The sequence below is a fragment of the Protopterus annectens genome, chromosome 8.part0 (assembly GCF_019279795.1).
Source record: "Protopterus annectens isolate FY-2018-M chromosome 8.part0, PAN1.0, whole genome shotgun sequence".
Lineage (NCBI taxonomy): Eukaryota > Metazoa > Chordata > Ceratodontiformes > Protopteridae > Protopterus > Protopterus annectens.
The window spans coordinates 1,566,722,516-1,566,740,469 of record NC_056741.1 but is presented as its reverse complement, the minus strand read 5'-3'; positions in this window follow the sequence as shown (position 1 = coordinate 1,566,740,469).

Genomic DNA, 17,954 nt, shown 5'->3' with positions numbered 1-17,954 from the left:
ATAAGTTCAGTGCTATCTTTACCCCCCTATCACCCCCTAAGGGCCCATCTCTATACATGAAGAATGCAAAGTTCCTGTAATCAAGGCTGCACAGGTAAAATACACACTCTCCAAAGCCAGGAACACAGCATCCATGGGACCTGACAACATCCCAGGATGCGCTCTACATGAAATACAGAACAAACTGGCACCCAACTTAAGTACCATGTTCAATCATAGCCTCACCTCAGGCTTTGTGCTCGGTGAATGGCGCACAGTGACGGTTATCCCACTCCACAAAGGGGGAGCCAACACAGACTCTGAGAAGTACCACCACATAAGCCTGACGAGCCTGGTCTGCAAGCCCATGGAACGTATCATCATGGAACTTATAAACAAAGACATTGGTAATCTCCAAACTCTGGACCCCACCCAGTTCGTGTTTGTAAAAGGCAGATCATGTCTGCTAAACCTGATTGACTTCTTTGAAGCAGTCACCAAAGTCATAGATGAGGGTAAGGTGGTTCACACAGCCTATCTAGATCTCACCAAGGCTTTCGACACCATGCCCCTCTCTGGAATTATAGATAATCTCACTAAACTAGGTATAAATCCCTATGTCACAAGATGGGTTGCCAACTGGCTCACTGACAGAACCCAGACTGTTAAAGTAGCAGACTCCAAATCCGACTTCAGACTAGTGACAAGTGAAGTACCACAGGGTTCAGTCCTGGGTCCTCTCCTGTTTTGTATCTACTTCTCTGAAGTAAAGGCGAACACAGAAGGTCATTGGCTAATGAAGTTCGCAGATGACTGCAAACTAGGAGCCATAATCAAAACTCCTAATGATGTGGACATCCTACAAAAGGGCCTCACTGAGACAGATGCCTGGTGTCAAAGCCATGGCCTCAAGCTCAATGCCAAAAAGTGCATTTTCATCCCCTTTGGTAAAAACTCTGTACCCAGGAACTACCACATAGGTGGTAGTCTACTTAACACTGAAGGTGTGATAAGAGACCTTGGGACTCAGGTGGACAGTAGTCTCTCCTTTGATAATCACATCGCCACAGTAGTCAGGAAATCCTTCTACGTGGCACACCTCATCACAAAAGGTTTCTCATCTAGGAAAAAAGAGGTCATCTTTCCCCTGTACCAGTCACTCATTAGACCCATTATAGAGTTCAACGCTCCTTTTGGTATGTACCTCACAAAACATCTTGAACAACTGGAAAGACCACAGAAATGCATCATAAAGAGGATTACCAGCCTCAAACAGATGCCCTATGCAGACTGTCTAAAAAACTCCAGCTTTACTCCGTTGCATATCGCCTACACAAAGGCAATCCCTGCACAACATACAAAGCTATGTCAAACTCAGAGCTGCTGGACATGCTCCACTTAAAGAAATCCCAATCCCTCCGAGCTACACACTCTAGGGACCTTACCCTTGACACCACAATAAACAGAACATGTGGAGGGATAAACTCCTGTCCCAGAGACTTCCCATACTCTGGAACAAAATACCTATCTATATTAAACAAAGCTCGGCATTAGCACTCTTCAAGAAAAATCTTGATGACTGGATGGGAAATAGGAAATTCACCTCGAGGATCATGTCTGTGGCTCTGCTTGACAAGGGCACAGGAAAATAATTTTCTTGGGTGACGAAAGCCAAGGTACCTTTTTGGCTAAGCTTATATAGGCCCTAGGGCCAATATCCTAGTACCTACCTATGAACCTATGTACTCCAAATTCAAGAGTTGACATAAATAAACTAAAGAGAATTTAAATAATCTCTCAAAACTGAAATGTACGCTAACCTACAGCATCATTCAGTAAGCTTGTAGGCATGTACCCAAATGTGTTACTGGAGACATGTTTTTGTGTGAAGCAGACTGCTTCAGTTGAGCCATCAGGGAAACCTACCCAGTATCTGAGCTGTAAAATATGGCCCTAATCACTACCACATACAGCACCAGGTAGTGAATTCAGAACTCGCGTTTCACAACCCCTGAACAAAACTAGTTCTAAACTTATTGTCACCAACCACAAAAGGAAAACGCATTAAATACTGTATATAAAAATACCTAACTAAAACGACACATTAAAACATTCAACAATGACCATGTCTTCTCAGATGAGCTAAAATCCTGCTGATCAAAGCAAAAAGAACATGGTAAACCTCCTGGAAAACCAGACCCCCAAGCAATCAGTGAAAATATAGCCATTTACTAATGTAAATAACTCTCCACAAACACAGCAAAATAACTGCACACGCCGAAGGAATGAAAAATAGCAACCCATAAAAATTAAACGTGTAATACAAAGCTTTACACTATATAAACCATACAACATGGAAACAAGAAGTACATCAGATGCATACTTTCTACTTAAATGTTTCCAGTACACCAAACACAAGAAGATCAATAATACACACTCTAAATCAGAATCTCCCAAACATAAAAAATGTTCACATACCTGTAATGTCCAAGTGTGTAGTCTAAACAAAGCCCATTACTTCTTTTAGCAACCATCACCTACAAAGTTGACTCCTCTGAATGACTTGTATAGAATCTATCTACATAACAGCTTAAACAGCAGAATATAACCATTATCTGTAAAACTTACTCCAAAATTCCAGTCAGCTATAGCAAATCATGACAGTCTTTTATAATCCCTCTGTGATCAACCACACAAAGTCAAATTCTTAAAAAAATGGTAATATATACAAAAATGGCAGCACTAACCTCTCATCCAACCTTCCATTATGATTAAGAGTTCCACAACTGAGGTAAATACTGTATAAAGCGACACACATATTTCATAAAATAGCATACCCATCCCCAAACAATTAAGCCAAGCCTTGTCTCTCCACAGGATGTACCTACACAGTACCTGGTTTTTTATTACTTTGTGGTGAATGCATGAATAGATTACACTGATTAATATATTCAAATAGATACATACACTGAAATGAATAAGCCATTTCAAACAGCTCTGCATATAAATCTCTCAATGAAATGAAATGAAAGTCATTACCAAGGCAGAAACCAATGTAGTTAACACCTCATCATGTTGAATATGGCCATTATCACCTCTGCTGGCACCCACTGTTTAATCCAGTGTGTTGAAGATCAAAAACACTTAACAAATAGCCAAGGATGACTGTAGCAATTGTAGAATAATTAACATGCAAACCAACTGACTCGGGCTTCTCTTACCACAAACTCAAAATTATGTAACTATTTTTTATATATTTAGTCAACCTTTTAGTTACTGTAACAAACTTTAATAAACTGTGAATTTTCAGGGGAGATTGATATCTGCAGAAAATGATGATAAAGCTATGCATACAGTTTTAAGTACTGTATTTACAGCCCTGCAACAGACTTAGAACAGCTATGAAAAAATGATTTCAGTGAAAATCTAGAGAACCACAAATATCAGCTGCCCAAGACGAGAGCTGTAGAAACAGAAGTTGGTATGAGAGGAAATATATTCATTTTAACCATGCACTTCCCCTGCAAGAACCAAAACCTCTAAACATATGGTTTGGATTAAGTTTACAGAAGGAAACTCCAAAGGACCAAAGAGATCAACTAAGTAACCGCAAAAACAGGCACTGACCACAAACTCCAACATTAACTTTAAGGATAAGCACTTTCATTCCACATTTATTGTTACACCTAGTGACTACGGTGTCTTATGTACAGAGAGACACAAAGTCATAAAATACCTGGATTTGCAGGCAGAAACAAGGGCAAAGTGGAAGGAGGATTCCCAGACAGTTCCAATAGTAATAGGAGCTATGGGTCTTATAAAACAAGAATTTACAATCGTAGCTAGATATGTTACGGATAAATGTAACTCCATAGAAATTGCAGAAATTAGTCATTACTGGGCCCATTGCAGGTGCTGCAAAGAGCACTTCTGTCTAACTGCAAAATGGGAAGCAATACTAATTTCATGAACTTGAATCATACTGTAACTTAGGAATAGGGTCCATGGTACTAGAAAGCCAAAAGACTTGGAGAAATTAAAATTGACAAAGACTTTATTAACAAGGACATAGGTAATCTCCAAACTCTGGACACAACCCCTACATTACCACATGCATAGCCAACTGTCTCACCGACAGGGTACATACTGTCAAAGTGGGTGAGTTCACCTCTAGCAAAAGACCACTCACCAGTGGCATATCACAGAGTTCTGAGCTGGTCCCCTTACTGTTCAGACTTTATTTCTCAAAATTCCAGGCAAACTTGAAGGGCCTGTGACTGATCAAGTTCACTGATGATTGCAAATTGGGAGCAATCATTGAGTTCCCCAGTGATGTTAATATACTGCGGGCAAGGTTAACACAGGCAAATGATTAATGCCAAAGCCATGGAGTAAAGCTAAATGCAAAACAAATGTATTCTTATTCCTTTTGGGAAAGCTGACATCCCTGCTAATTACATTATAGGCAGCACCCCCCCCCCCAGTGTAGACCCAGGGGTACATGATCTAGGCACTCAGGTTGACAACAATATGAACTTTAAGCATACTATGTCATCCATCTTATAAGTAAATGCATTGCATATGGATCTAAGGATGTTATAAGTCCATTATACTTGGCCCTCATCAGACCAATAATTGAGTACAATGCTCCCTTTTGCATGTCCCTCACCAGACACCTGCAACAACTGGAGAAACTACAGAGGTTTCTCACCAAGCAATTACATGGTACACAAAACAAGTCTTACACAAAAAGTCTGAAAGCCCTGTCATTGTATTCTATCTCCTACAAGTTGCTAAGGGTTAGTTTCTGACCCGTCCCTGATCGCAATGCTAGCCTTTGACATGAACAGGTCATGCTGGAGAGATAGATACATCTCCCAGAGACTGCTAGTTCTCTGAAACAAGCTTCCAATTCATGTGAAACAGACCCCCCCTCCCTTCTCTGAAACAAGCTTCCAATTCATGTGAAACAGAGCCCCTCCCTGACCCTTTTCAGAAGCAATCTAGATCAATGAATGGGTGACTACAAATTCACTCCAGGGGTGGCACCCATGTCCCTCCTGGACAGAGGACATCAGTATTAACTACCATAGGCTCTTACCTCTGTGAACTTCACTCACCAAACCACCAACAACTGGGGCAACTCGGGATTAATATGGCTAGGCTTGTAAGGGCTCCAGGGCTGTTAGCTTAGTAAACTTTTATCAACCTACGAATTATGCATAAAATAAATATTAGTTACTATTCCTTTAAAACACTACACAACCCACTACTACAACTTGCAGGTTTTGTGTAGTATAAAAGCATCAACTGCTACAAAAACTGTAAAGTTGCTTTAAAACAATCTTATTTGCTAGTAAAAGGAAATTAATCATCGCTATGATCTCCTGTGTAGGGCATTCCCCTGCCCCAAACCCCAAAACAGCATCAAATCAACCAAAATGACAATGTTCAACATGAATGGGGCCCCATCTCCAACCTTTAAACTTTGCAGACATTTCTCCAAGACGTCCTTCCTCACAAAATGGAAGTTTCCACTAACAGACTGAATCTGCTAACAAAAAAAAAAAAAAAAACATCAACGTAAAACATTTAAATAATAAGAAGTTATGTACTTACCATAATGCTCCATGTTAGTTGTCTTCTTCTTGCCTTATTTCTTGCTGGATGGGTTCGGAGCCTAACCTCGGCTCCGACTCGGCCTATTACAAAAGCTCGAGAGCTATTTTTACAGGCTCGAGGCTATACTATGTCCCATAATGCTAGGCGTTATATACCCAGATCTCGTTTGATAGCTAACACTATGGACAAACATGTCCCACCACAAGAAAGAATAAATCTATGTAATATATAAAACTATAAGCCCTTCTGCATATATCTCTTACCAGGGCTACCAAAAGGGAGCAAGAGATCTAGCTGAGGCGATAACTCTGGTGACAAAAAATATCTCACAAGATACTCTAGGTCTTTCCAGGCTAGGGGGATGGAGGGTGGGACGCAAGAAAGAAGGCGAGAAGAAGGCAACTAACATGGAACGTTATGGTAAGTACATAACTTCTTAATGTTAAGTTGTCAATCTCTCCTTCATTCTTGCTGGATGGGACAGCATCCCTAGCACCTTAGTCCTGGGTGGTTCAATGGAACAGACTCTTGAGTACAGTGGAACCAAAATCAGCCCGACTTCTGGAGGCAATGTCCAGTTTGTAATGAGAAATGAAGGTATGATGGGAGGCCAATGTGGCCGCTGCATAAATAGAATCCATAGGTAACCTCGCTTGAAAAGCAACTGAGGAAGCTAATGCTCTAGTTGAATGAGCTCTAGGCTTGGTAGGGAGCTCCTTATGCCTCAATTGATATATTAAAGTGATAAGAGAGGTGAACCATCTGGACAAGGTTACTTTAGAAACTGGAAGGCCTTGCTTCCCTTCCGCGTAAGACAGGAAGAGCTGTTCTGATTTTCTCGTCTGTTTAGTTCTGTCCAGATAGAAACGTAGTTGACGGTGAACATCCAAACAATGTAATCTACTCTCAGCTCTATCAGTGTAATTTGGAAAGAAAACTAGGAGATCAATGGACTGATTAAGATTTTTTTCAGTGAGTACCTTAGGTAAAAAGGACGGATTAGTCCTAAGAGACACTCTATCTTTGTGAAAAACAAGATAAGGGGGGCGCACAGAGAGTGCTTGTAGTTCCGAAACCCTTCTCACTGAGGTAATAGCTACCAAGAAAAGTGTTTTCCACGAGAGCAGTTTTAACGAGCAGGAAGCAGCAGGCTCAAAAGGAGGAAGAATTAAGGAAGACAGTACCAAATTTAGATCCCACGGTGGAGGAGGGTCTTTGACCGGGGGCCTAAGTAATAGGGTTCCTTTCAGAAAGGCTTTGCAAAGCTTGTGGGACATAATACTGGTCTCTGACAAGCCAACGTGGAAATTTGCAATAGCCGCCAACTGGACCCTGATAGTGGCTGAAGAAGAGCCCGTTTGGAAAAGTTCCGCCAAAAAATCTAGAACTGTTTGGACAGGAGCAGTGAAAGGGTCAACTTGATTTTTCCTTGCCCAAATAGAGAAACGTTTCCATTTACTAGCATACGTCCTTCTGGCATTGGACTTGTGAGAAGCAAGGATAATATCACGTACTGACTGAGAAATTAAGGGAAGCCTGGCTAGGGTTGGAAGTGGAGCAACCAAGCTGTGAGGTTGAGAGTCAGATGGTAGTGGATTTTGCGAAAAGGATGGACATGGCTGTGATGAATACGTATTTTAACAAGAGGGAGGAGCATAGGGTGACATACAAGAGTGGAGGAAGATGCACACAGGCGGATTATATCTTATGTAGAAGGGCCAATCTGAAGGAGATTGGAGACTGTAAAGTGGTGGCAGGGGAAAGTGTAGTTAGGCAGCATAGGATGGTAGTTTGTAGGATGACATTGGTGATCAAGAAGAGGAGGATGAGTGTGAGGGCAGCACCAAGGATCAAATGGTGGAAATTGAAAAGGGGTAATTGTGAGGTGTTGTTCAGGGAAGAGATAAGACAGGCACTGGTTGGCAGTGAAGAGTTACCGAATAGCTGGGTAACTACAGCAGAGCTTGTAAGAGAGATGGCTAGAAAGGTGCTTGGTGTGATATCTGGAAAGAGGAAGGAGGACAAGGAGACCTGGTGATGGAATGAAGAAGTACAGGAGAGTATACAGAGAAAGAGGTTGGCGAAGAAGAATTGGGATTGTCAAAGAGATGAAGAAAGTAGACAAGAGTATAAAGAGATGAGGTGTATGGCAAAGAGAGAGGTGGCAAAGGCTAAGGATAAGGCGCATGAAGAGTTGTATAAAAGGCTGGACACTAAGGAGGGAGAAAAGGATCTGTACCGATTGGCTAGACAGAGGGACCGAGCTAGTAAAGATGTGCAGCAGGTAAGGGTGATAAAGGATAATGAGGGAAACGTACTCACAAGCGAGGAGAGTGTGTTGAGCAGATGGAAAGAGTACTTTGAGGGGTTGATGAATGAAGAGAATGAGAGGGAGAGAAGGTTGGATGATGTGCGGATAGTGAATCATGAAGTGTAGTGGATTAGCAAGGAGGAAGTAAGGATAGCTATGAAGAGGATGAAGAACGGAAAGGCTGTTGGTCCAGATGACATACCTGTGGAGGCATGGAGGTGTTTAGGTGAAATGGCAGTGGAGTTTTTAAATAGATTGTTTAATGAAATCTTGGAAAGTGAGAGGATGCCTGAAGAATGGAGAAAAAAGTGTTTTGGTACCGATTTTTAAGAATAAGGGTGATTTGCAGAGCTGTAGTAACTACAGAGGGATTAAACTGATCAGTCACAGCATGACGTCATGGGAAAGAGAAGTGGAAGCTAGGTTAAGAAGGGAGGTGATGATTAGTGATCAGCAGTATGGTTTCATGCCGGGAAAGAGCACTACAGATGCGATGTTTGCTCTGAGAGTGTTGATGGAGAAGTACAGAGAAGGTCAGAAGGAGTTGCATTGTGTCTTTGTGGATTTAGAGAAAGCATATGACAGGGTGCCTAGAGAGGAGTTGTGGTATTGTATGAGGAAGTCGGGAGTGTCAGAGAAGTATGTAAGAGTGGTACAGGATATGTACGAGGGAAGTGTGACAGCGGTGAGGTCTGCCGTGGGAGTGACAGATGCGTTTAAGGTGGAGGTGGGATTACATCAAGGATCAGCTCTGAGCCCTTTCTTATTTGCAATGGTGATGGACAGGTTGATAGACAAGATCAGACAGGAGTCCCCGTGGACTATGATGTTTGCAGATGACATTGTGATCTGTAGTGAGAGTAAGGAACAGGTGGTGGAGACCCTGGAGAGGTGGAGATATGCTCTAGAGAGAAGAGAAATGAAGGTCAGTAGGACTAAGACAGAATATATGTGTGTGAATGAGAGGGAAGATAGAGGAATGGTGAGGATGCAGGGAGTAGAGGTGGCGAAGGTGAATGAGTTTATGTACTTGGGATCAACAGTTCAGAGTAATGGTGAGTGTGGAAGAGAGGTGAAGAAGAGAGTACAGGCAGGATGGAGTGGGTGGAGAAGAGTGTCAGGAGTGATTTGTGACAGACGAGTACCAGTAAGAGTGAAAGGGAAGGTCTTCAAGAGGGTAGTGAGACCAGCTATATTATATGGGTTGGAGACAGTGGCATTGACAAAAGGCAGGAGTCAGAGCTTGACGTGGCAGAGGTGAAGATGTTAAGATTTGCACTGGGTGTGACGAGGGTGGACAGGATTAGGAATAAGTATATTAGAGGGTCAGCCCAGGTTGGAATGTTTGGAGACAAAGCCAGAGAGGCAAGATTACATTGGTTTGGACATGTGCTGAGGAGGGATGCAGAGTATATTGGGAAAAAGATGCTAAGTATGAAGCTGCCAGGTAATAGGAAAAAAGGAAGGCCTAAGATAAGGTTTACGGATGTGGTGAGAGAGGACATGCAGGTGGTTGGTGTGACAGAGCAAGATGCAGAGGACAGGAAGAAATGGAAACAATTGATCTGCTGTGGCGACCCCTAATGGGAGCAGCCGAAAGAAGAAGAAGAATCTTTTCATTCACAGTGACCTGACTTTCCTTTCTATATGTGATTTGTCAAAAATACATCCGAACATCTGTACAAGTTAGGCCATCCAAGACAGCTATATGCTCGCTATTAATAGTAGCAAACAGAACAAAATCTGAAGATGTCTTTTAACAAGATGCATAAAGCACTAAATAAATGGTGTAATTTAACTGTGGTATTCTTGTTTGTGATATCATTTCCTGCTTGGTGAGAGGACTCTTTTGGTTTTGTCATTGTCAGAGACGTTTTGTTGGGTTATTGGTGTTTTTATACCTTTGCCTGCCAATTAGTTTTGTGTATTGCATAGGTTCATCAAATGTTACAATATCTATTTTTTAGCTAAGGATTATATGTCACCTTTTGTAGTACATGCTCTAAAAGCCTTTAGCTTACAGGTTCATAGGTAAGTACCAGGCAATCAATCTGCAGACCATTGCAAGCCTAGCCAATAACCCCTATTCATATGTTCCTATCAGCCTCAACGATGACAATACAAGATAGACTGGAGGAGAACTTGAGGGCACCATTCAATTATTTAGATTTACCTTGAAGGTGGTTAAGGACGGTACTCTTCTTGACATGCATTGGAAGTTTATTTCAGAGGAGGTGGCTACACTGGGATATGATTCTTCATTAGCTCAGGAATTTTTAGACCTAATGAATAAAAATTCAGTACATCAAATTGTTACTAGCCCAACTAGAGGACAAAACATTCTTGACTTGGAACTTACAAATGTAGCAACATCATGCACAACTCTATCTCCAATTAAGTCAGACCGTAAGCTAATAACTTTTTACTCAAGCTATCTAAACCCTCTGAAACCAATTTTTCAGAATTCAAGTGAGAAAATATCCTCAAATTCTCTGAAGTGGTCTAAAAATTAATTTATAACAACATCCCTCCAGACACTTTCTCAGTGGATAGGTTTGCATTGTATTTTAATGGCCCACATAAATCCATCCTCAACCCCTCTTCCTATTTCTTACATGGGTCAGAGTGTCACTTCAACAGCGACAATCATCTTGAGCCAAGGTTTACACAGCCAGGTGGCTAACCCTGCCACAGTAGCTCACCCGTACCACTCACTCACACCATAAATAAATGTACAGAATCATCATTCCCATCCAATTCCAAACATAATGATAAATTTAAAAATGAACCATCCTGGTGACCTACCAACACTAATACAATCTACAATAAAAGGAAAAAAATATTTGTCAAAGAAAATGTTAGGAACTGACAGACTAATAACTTTAGAAAGAATATTAGATCTACCAAGGCAGCCCATGAATTCAGATTGGTACCTAAAGCCAAGGAAAATTTCATATCCTTATTTAATTATGTTAGAAAACTAACAAGCAACACTCAACAATGCACAGAACTCATACTAAATGAAAAAACAAAAATAATATTCAGATCCCAGTGGGCATTGCATATATCTTAGAAAATAAACGTAGTGTTCTATATAAATAAAACTGCATGTTATAAATTCTTAGTAGTACAAATATGATACGTCTCACATCTTTCTTTAAAGCTTATATAAGACCTGTCAGAGTATAACAGAAAAGTTTGTATATATACCATGGGTGAGTTAAAGCAGCTTGAAAGACTGCAAAGTTTACTAAGATAATTATATTGTATAATAATCAGGGTTATGTGGAAAGAAGTAAGGATTTAAATTTATGTTCCACTCATTACATATATATTCATAGAAAATATGTATTTGCCTCTAAGATTTATCATAATTTAAATTTATAGGCTATGCTGGATTTGGAAATATATTCACCTACTATTGCATGTAGGCACACTGACACAGATTTTGTTTTAAATAACAGGAGACCACTAAGGCATTCATTTTTTACACAAAGACAAGTAATGTTATGCAATAACCATTAGGCCTGAGCTCTCTCTATATAACTTAAGATATTAGTGCAAATTTCAGTCTTGAGATGAATATTCAACACTCTATAATCCCATGTGGCTCTCAAACACCACATCATCAGTTAAGAAAATGTACTGAAAGTACTGTCCAAAACTTAGAACAGTTTTACCATGAGAGCAGACAACATACATGGCTGTTTGACAAAGGAGGCACCTCTACAGACCCTGGTAACTACCGCCACATAAGCTTAACCAGCCTGGTCTGCAAAGCTATGGAAAGAATCATTATGAAACTCATAAACAGAGACATTGGGGACTTACAGACACTTGATCCCACCCAGTTCGGCTTTGTAAAGGGCAGATCCTGCCTTTTGAACCTGGTTGACTTTTTCGAAACAGTCACTAGAGCCATTGACGAGGGCAAAGCAGTCCATACAGCCTACCTGGACTTGGCTAAAGCTTTCGACACAATACCTCACTCGAGCATCATAGACAAGCTCAACAGCTTAAATGTAAATCCATATGTCACAAGATAGGTTGCAAACTGGCTAAAGGATAGAACCCATAAAGTCAAAATCGCTGGAGCCATGTCAGACTCAAAGCCAGTCACAAGTAGTGTCCCACAGGGCTCAGTCCTGGGACCCCTCTTGTTTGGCATTTATTTCTCAGATGTGAAAGCAAACATGGGAGGGTTGTGGCTGACAAAGTTTGCAGATGACTGCAAACTAGGCGCCATAGTCGATACACCAGCTGACACATACATCCTACAGAAAGGCCTCACTGAAACGGACAACTGGTGCCGGAGTCATGGCCTTAAACTAAATGCCAAAAAATGTATAGTCATCCCCTTTGGGAAAAACAAAGTACCCACAAATTATCACATAGACAGTAACCCACTGAGTATGGAAAAAGTAATCAGAGACCTGGGGACCCAAGTCAATAGTGACCTCTCATTTGACACCTACATTGCCAAAGTGGTTAGAAAGACTTTCTACCTTGCCCACCTTATCATGAAGGGATTCACATCCAGATCAAAGGAGGTCATTGTACCCTTATACTCCTCCCTTATCAGGCCCATGATTGAGTACAATGCCCCATTTGGTATGTACCTCACCCGGCACTTGCAACAGCTAGAGAGACCCCAAAAGTACCTCACCAAGAGAATCAAGGGTCTCCAACATATGTCATATGCGGCCAGACTAAAAAAACTCCAGTTCTATTCAGTAGCATACCGCCTACTCAGAGGTGATCTGTGCCTGACGTACAAGGCCATGTCCAATCAGGAATTGATGGACATGCTCCACCTCAAAAAATCCAAATCCATCAGAACCACGAGAGCTAAAGATTTAAACCTCAGCACAAATATGAATAGGACATGCTGGAGGGACAGATTCATAACTCAGAGGCTTCCCATACTCTGGAACAGAATCCCAGTTCATGTTAGGCAGAGCCCCTCACTGACTCTCTTCAAGAGAAATCTTGACGAGTGGATGGGAGATCGTAGGTTTACCTCAGGGGTCATCTCTGTGTCACTACTAGACAGAGGCACAGTAAACTAAGTCTATTATGTAAGGGGGTCTTCACTGTGTCACTACTAGACAGAGGCACAGTATTCTAAATCTATTCTGTACACTAGACAGAGGCACAGTAAACTAATTCTATTATGTAAGGGGGTCTTCACTGTGTCACTAATAGACAGAGGCACAGTATTCTAAATCTATTCTGTACACATTTGTACCAATACATGGGGTGGCGACAGCCACATCACTATGGCTAGGCTTATAAATGCCCCAGGGCAGATAGCCTAGTACTAAACTATGAAACTATGAGTACTAACTTTGCCCTTGCACGCCCTCTGTATAAGCAATTTAACCTAAGACTGGCTACAGGTCAGCCCCAGATGTTTAGTGTACAGCAATGGTGATACCACTCCATAAAGGTGTCCCTGCTGCTGATCCCAGAATCTAAAGACTCATCATCTTGATGAGTTTTGTCTTACTTGTAAGGCCATAGAATACATTATAATGGACATGATTAACATTGATGTTAAAATTCTCATCAGGTTACATCCACAACAGTTTGGTTTTGTAAATTATTGGTCCTACCTAATGAACCTGGTTAACTGCTTTTAGAAGGTAACATAAGCTTTTTTTGATGGGAATCACACTGTATACAGAGCTTGCCTTGATTTTGCCAAGGCATCTGACACTGTCCCCAAGTTAGCATAGATAAGAAAATAAATGTTACATATAGGTCCATATGTGGTAAACTGGATAGCAAATTGGCTAAATCAATCTGCAAATTGTAGGCGGCACGGGCAACATCACAGTACTTCAAGGTGACCACTGGTATTCTGCAGGGTTCAGTGTGAGAACTGCTTTTGTCTCATACTTACTTCTGTGACCTGCAACATACAAATCAAGACCCACAGCTAACCAAGTCTGCAGATGACTGCAAACTGGGAGTCAGAGTCAAATTCCCTGTGACAGTTAGAAATGTCTGGTGTACTGAAAATGTACTTAAATTAAATCAAATAAATGCAAGTTGCATTTGGTAGACAAATTGTCCTCCAGCAGATATTATTGAGAATACCCTACTTTAAATATATAATTAACAGACCTGGGAACCTGAGTGGATAACTCCCTCTACTTTAACCACAATGTAGCAACAGTTGTCAGGAAATACTTCTCTTTGGTGCAGCTGATTTACAAGGGAATATTATACAGATCAAAATTTTATTCTTCCAGTGTAGTCAACACTGATCAGATCAATTATAGAATACAATGTCCACTTTGGGATGTACCTCACCAGACATATCAGACAGGTGGAAGGATCTCAAAGGTTCCTAACAAAGAGGATCATGGGCTTAAAATCCCTAAGATTAGCAAAACTGTCCCTTTTTACTGTGTCTTAAAGGCCCCCATAGGAGACATATGCTTTGCCATCCAAACAATCAGGGACCCAATAGTACAGGATTTTTTGTGCCTTCATAAACCAAGCAGTGCCACTAATACTGGGGCAAGAGGACTAAACCTGCTTTAGCAGAATAATAAAACAAGGTAAAGGGAAAACATTCATTACTCAAAATCTTCTTCACCTGTGGAATAGATGCTTCTGCAAATAAAACTACATGAGACACTGTGTTCCTTCAAATGTCATCTAGATAATTGGATGGGTATTCATAACTTCAACCTGGTATTACTGGTATAGCCCTCCTCGATAATGGAGGTACAGTCTAGGATGGGAAATGGCAAAGAGTATTGCAAGACTCAATAGCCTTGAACTTCTTATGATTCCTATAAAAAATAATGTATTAAATCCTTGAAAGTTACACATTTCCTGAAAATCTAAACACTATCCTAAAAACTCCATTATTTTAGGTTGAGACTTGTCTTTATATCAATTGTAAATCTTATAGCAAATTTTAATAACAAAATAGTGTCGGACAAGGATTTCCCAAGTGCACTAAGTTTTTAGCAAAAGAGGCCTTACCAAAACTGATCCCAACTAGTGATTAGTTATTTACAGTAAATCACACTTTTCTTCATAATGAGTGTTTACTTGTGCTGACTTATTATTAACAATTTGACATTCAGATATTTCACTGTATGCTTTACTTCAAATGGCCATTTATATGGATGAAGTAATGGGGCTACAAAGTCAATTAGCACAACTCAAATTAGATTAAGTATTGTCCCAAGGTTAATTTCCTCAGTGTTGAGGTAGAAGGTATTATCAAAATGATAAGTCATCCATTTACATGCTAGGGAAGTATTAACATTATTTTCAGAAGATAGTTTAAACAATGGTCAGTCTTCTACAGGTAAGTTCACTTCGACCACTTCTGAGAAACAATGTTGCTTCCAAAATTATGATGTATTTCAAGTGAGGTACACCTCCTTCATATTACAAGCTAATATGGTTCATAAGATTTGGAAGAAAAAAGAAATCTGTGATGAGGTGCTCTCGAATCACTGAGAAAACCTAATGTCCAGACTGATTTACCAAAGGCATTAACTTAAATTTTTGCACAAAGAGAAGTACACTTATGTAACTAGAGCCTATCTGGGGAAAAGTTGCTCACTGTCTTACTTTTTTTTTCTCTCACTTTTTTCTAACACAACCTGAATGCGGTAAATGTAGAACATCTATTTTAGTACAATATCTAACAGTAATACATTATAGTGCTTATAAAAATGTCATTATCACTGCTTTTAGCTTTTAACCTTTATTTACTTTGAATTCAATAATGGCACAGGTTTCTGATATGTGCTTAACCAGAAGGAAAACTACTAGCAAAGCTTTGCCCAGTTGTACTTGCCCAGTAAACAAATGGTGATTAATTAATTAATTATTTAACTAATATGATGTGGCGACCGGATCCCATGTAAAAGAAAAAGGGGGGGGGGGTGATGACTATGACAATGATGATGCACTCATATATACTTTTATATACATAGAAATGTATATCATAACTCCGCAATCATACGACTGTGGGGAAAAGATAAATCCCTAACGGGGTGGTAACAATTAATGGAACCAATGGCACTTTTGCCATCTCATTAAAACAATGAGGAACACTCTTGGAGATTTGAAAAACTGACTTCTAACATGATAAACTGGTCCTCAGTAGGTTGGATTTCATAAATGTGTTGGAAAAATATCATTCCCCCACTTAGAACAATAAATGTAAAAATTACTACTGGTTTTGATCAATAGTTTCTAAACAGATATATACATTTTGTGAATCAGAGAAAGTCTTGTGTTCTCATTTAAAAAAATGTCAGTAGCAAAGAACTGCAGCAGTATGCTGCAGTGTCAAAAGAACATCAGCATAATCTAAAATAACTTTTTGCCTTCATATAGACAGTTCCACAGAAAATTACTGCTTAATACAAAGACAAATTTCTTATGGTCTCAACTAAGCTTCACAAAGGATAAATTTAAGGTCCAAGGAAGTCATCATACAGCAAAACATGGATCTGTGATACCAAAATGTCACCTGTATCAAGATGACCTGATAGCATCATAAGATACCCAGTTTACCTTGCAAAAGCAATAACATAAAGCAGACACTCCAGCAATAAGATAAACAATGCATTAAGATCTGCTAGGAAGTCAAGATGTGCATCAATGACTGCCTTCTTAAACACTGAAAGCCAGCAAAACCATGCAAAAACGTATAAAATAAAAAAATGCAGTATTGCTTTAAAGAAACCGGATAACTCAACCTTTAACAAACAAAAAGGGAAAGATGAAGAAACAGAGAAGATAAAAGTTTTAGAGCTTCAGTCATTACCGGAAAGGCAATACCGGCATTGATTTATCAAGCCGATACCGCACTGCTGCACTATCATGTTTTGATTTTGTTAAGAAATTCTTGAGCAAAGAAGTTTGGTTGAGAGGTATGACATAACTAATCTTGCAGAGAAAAAAAAAATGATGCTTTGCTTCTGATGTCCAGGGCAACGTAGCATTTGTGAAGTTCTTGGGCACATTTTACCCGATTTGTTTTTTCTTTTTTCATGAAGTGAATCCTGCAAAGTGCTAAAGTTTTTCCTAGATCTCTAGATGAAAGGCAGTGATACACCAGCTATTTATACCACACAACTTAGGAACCAAGGCAAGAAGTGTCCCAACTCTAAAGACGAGAAGTAATTGCAAGGTGAATAAAATGCCTCGGATAGGATACAAGCAGGTATTGGGAAAAATATACATCTTACATGATTGGAAAAATAAGCATTTCACCTGGGCAGTTAATTTCTCCAAATTTGTTTATAGAGAGTTACGTTTTTCGCAGCATAGACTATGTATCAACGATAATTATACATTTAAACTGGTCAGTAATTTTGTAGAAGTTCCCTACTTTTGCAAAATATTTTTGACCTGCTCCCTTGCAGCATATTAAATTTCCCAGCACATCACTGAGTATTTGAGTCAGTAATACCATACATTAGACGTTTGTACTTTTTGTTCAGAAATGGCACATTGATATAAAGCCTGCTGCTGGATTAACTTTTCCAGACATTTAAAGTAATATTTAAGCACTGGTCTTTTTTAACATTAAAAAAACTATGGTGTGGCACATGAATAGATGTCCATACATAATTTCACTTTTATATTGCAGCAAAACAGTGACAATAATAACCACATACATAAAAGACTGCATAGAAGCTACGGCGCTGAGGTTTGACTGCAAATACAATACCGGCTTTTAAAAGCTGTATTGTATTAAAAAGCAATCGGGATCGGCTCTTCACATCTGGGGGCATGCCTCTCAACTGTCCAGATTTTCGCAGAATGTCCAGATATCTGCCTAATATTTTTTGGTCAGTTTCGCATAAATTTTGTGTTTTTTATGGCAAATCACAGAGCACTGAAGCCACTAAATAATGACATATTTGCGTTTCATATTTCATATATTTCAGAAAAAAATGCACGCTAAGACAAATCTTGTTATTCTAGCAACTTTAAACTATAAAAGCAATATCTAAAATTTGTCCCTATATAGGAACTAGAGCGATGGTCGTTC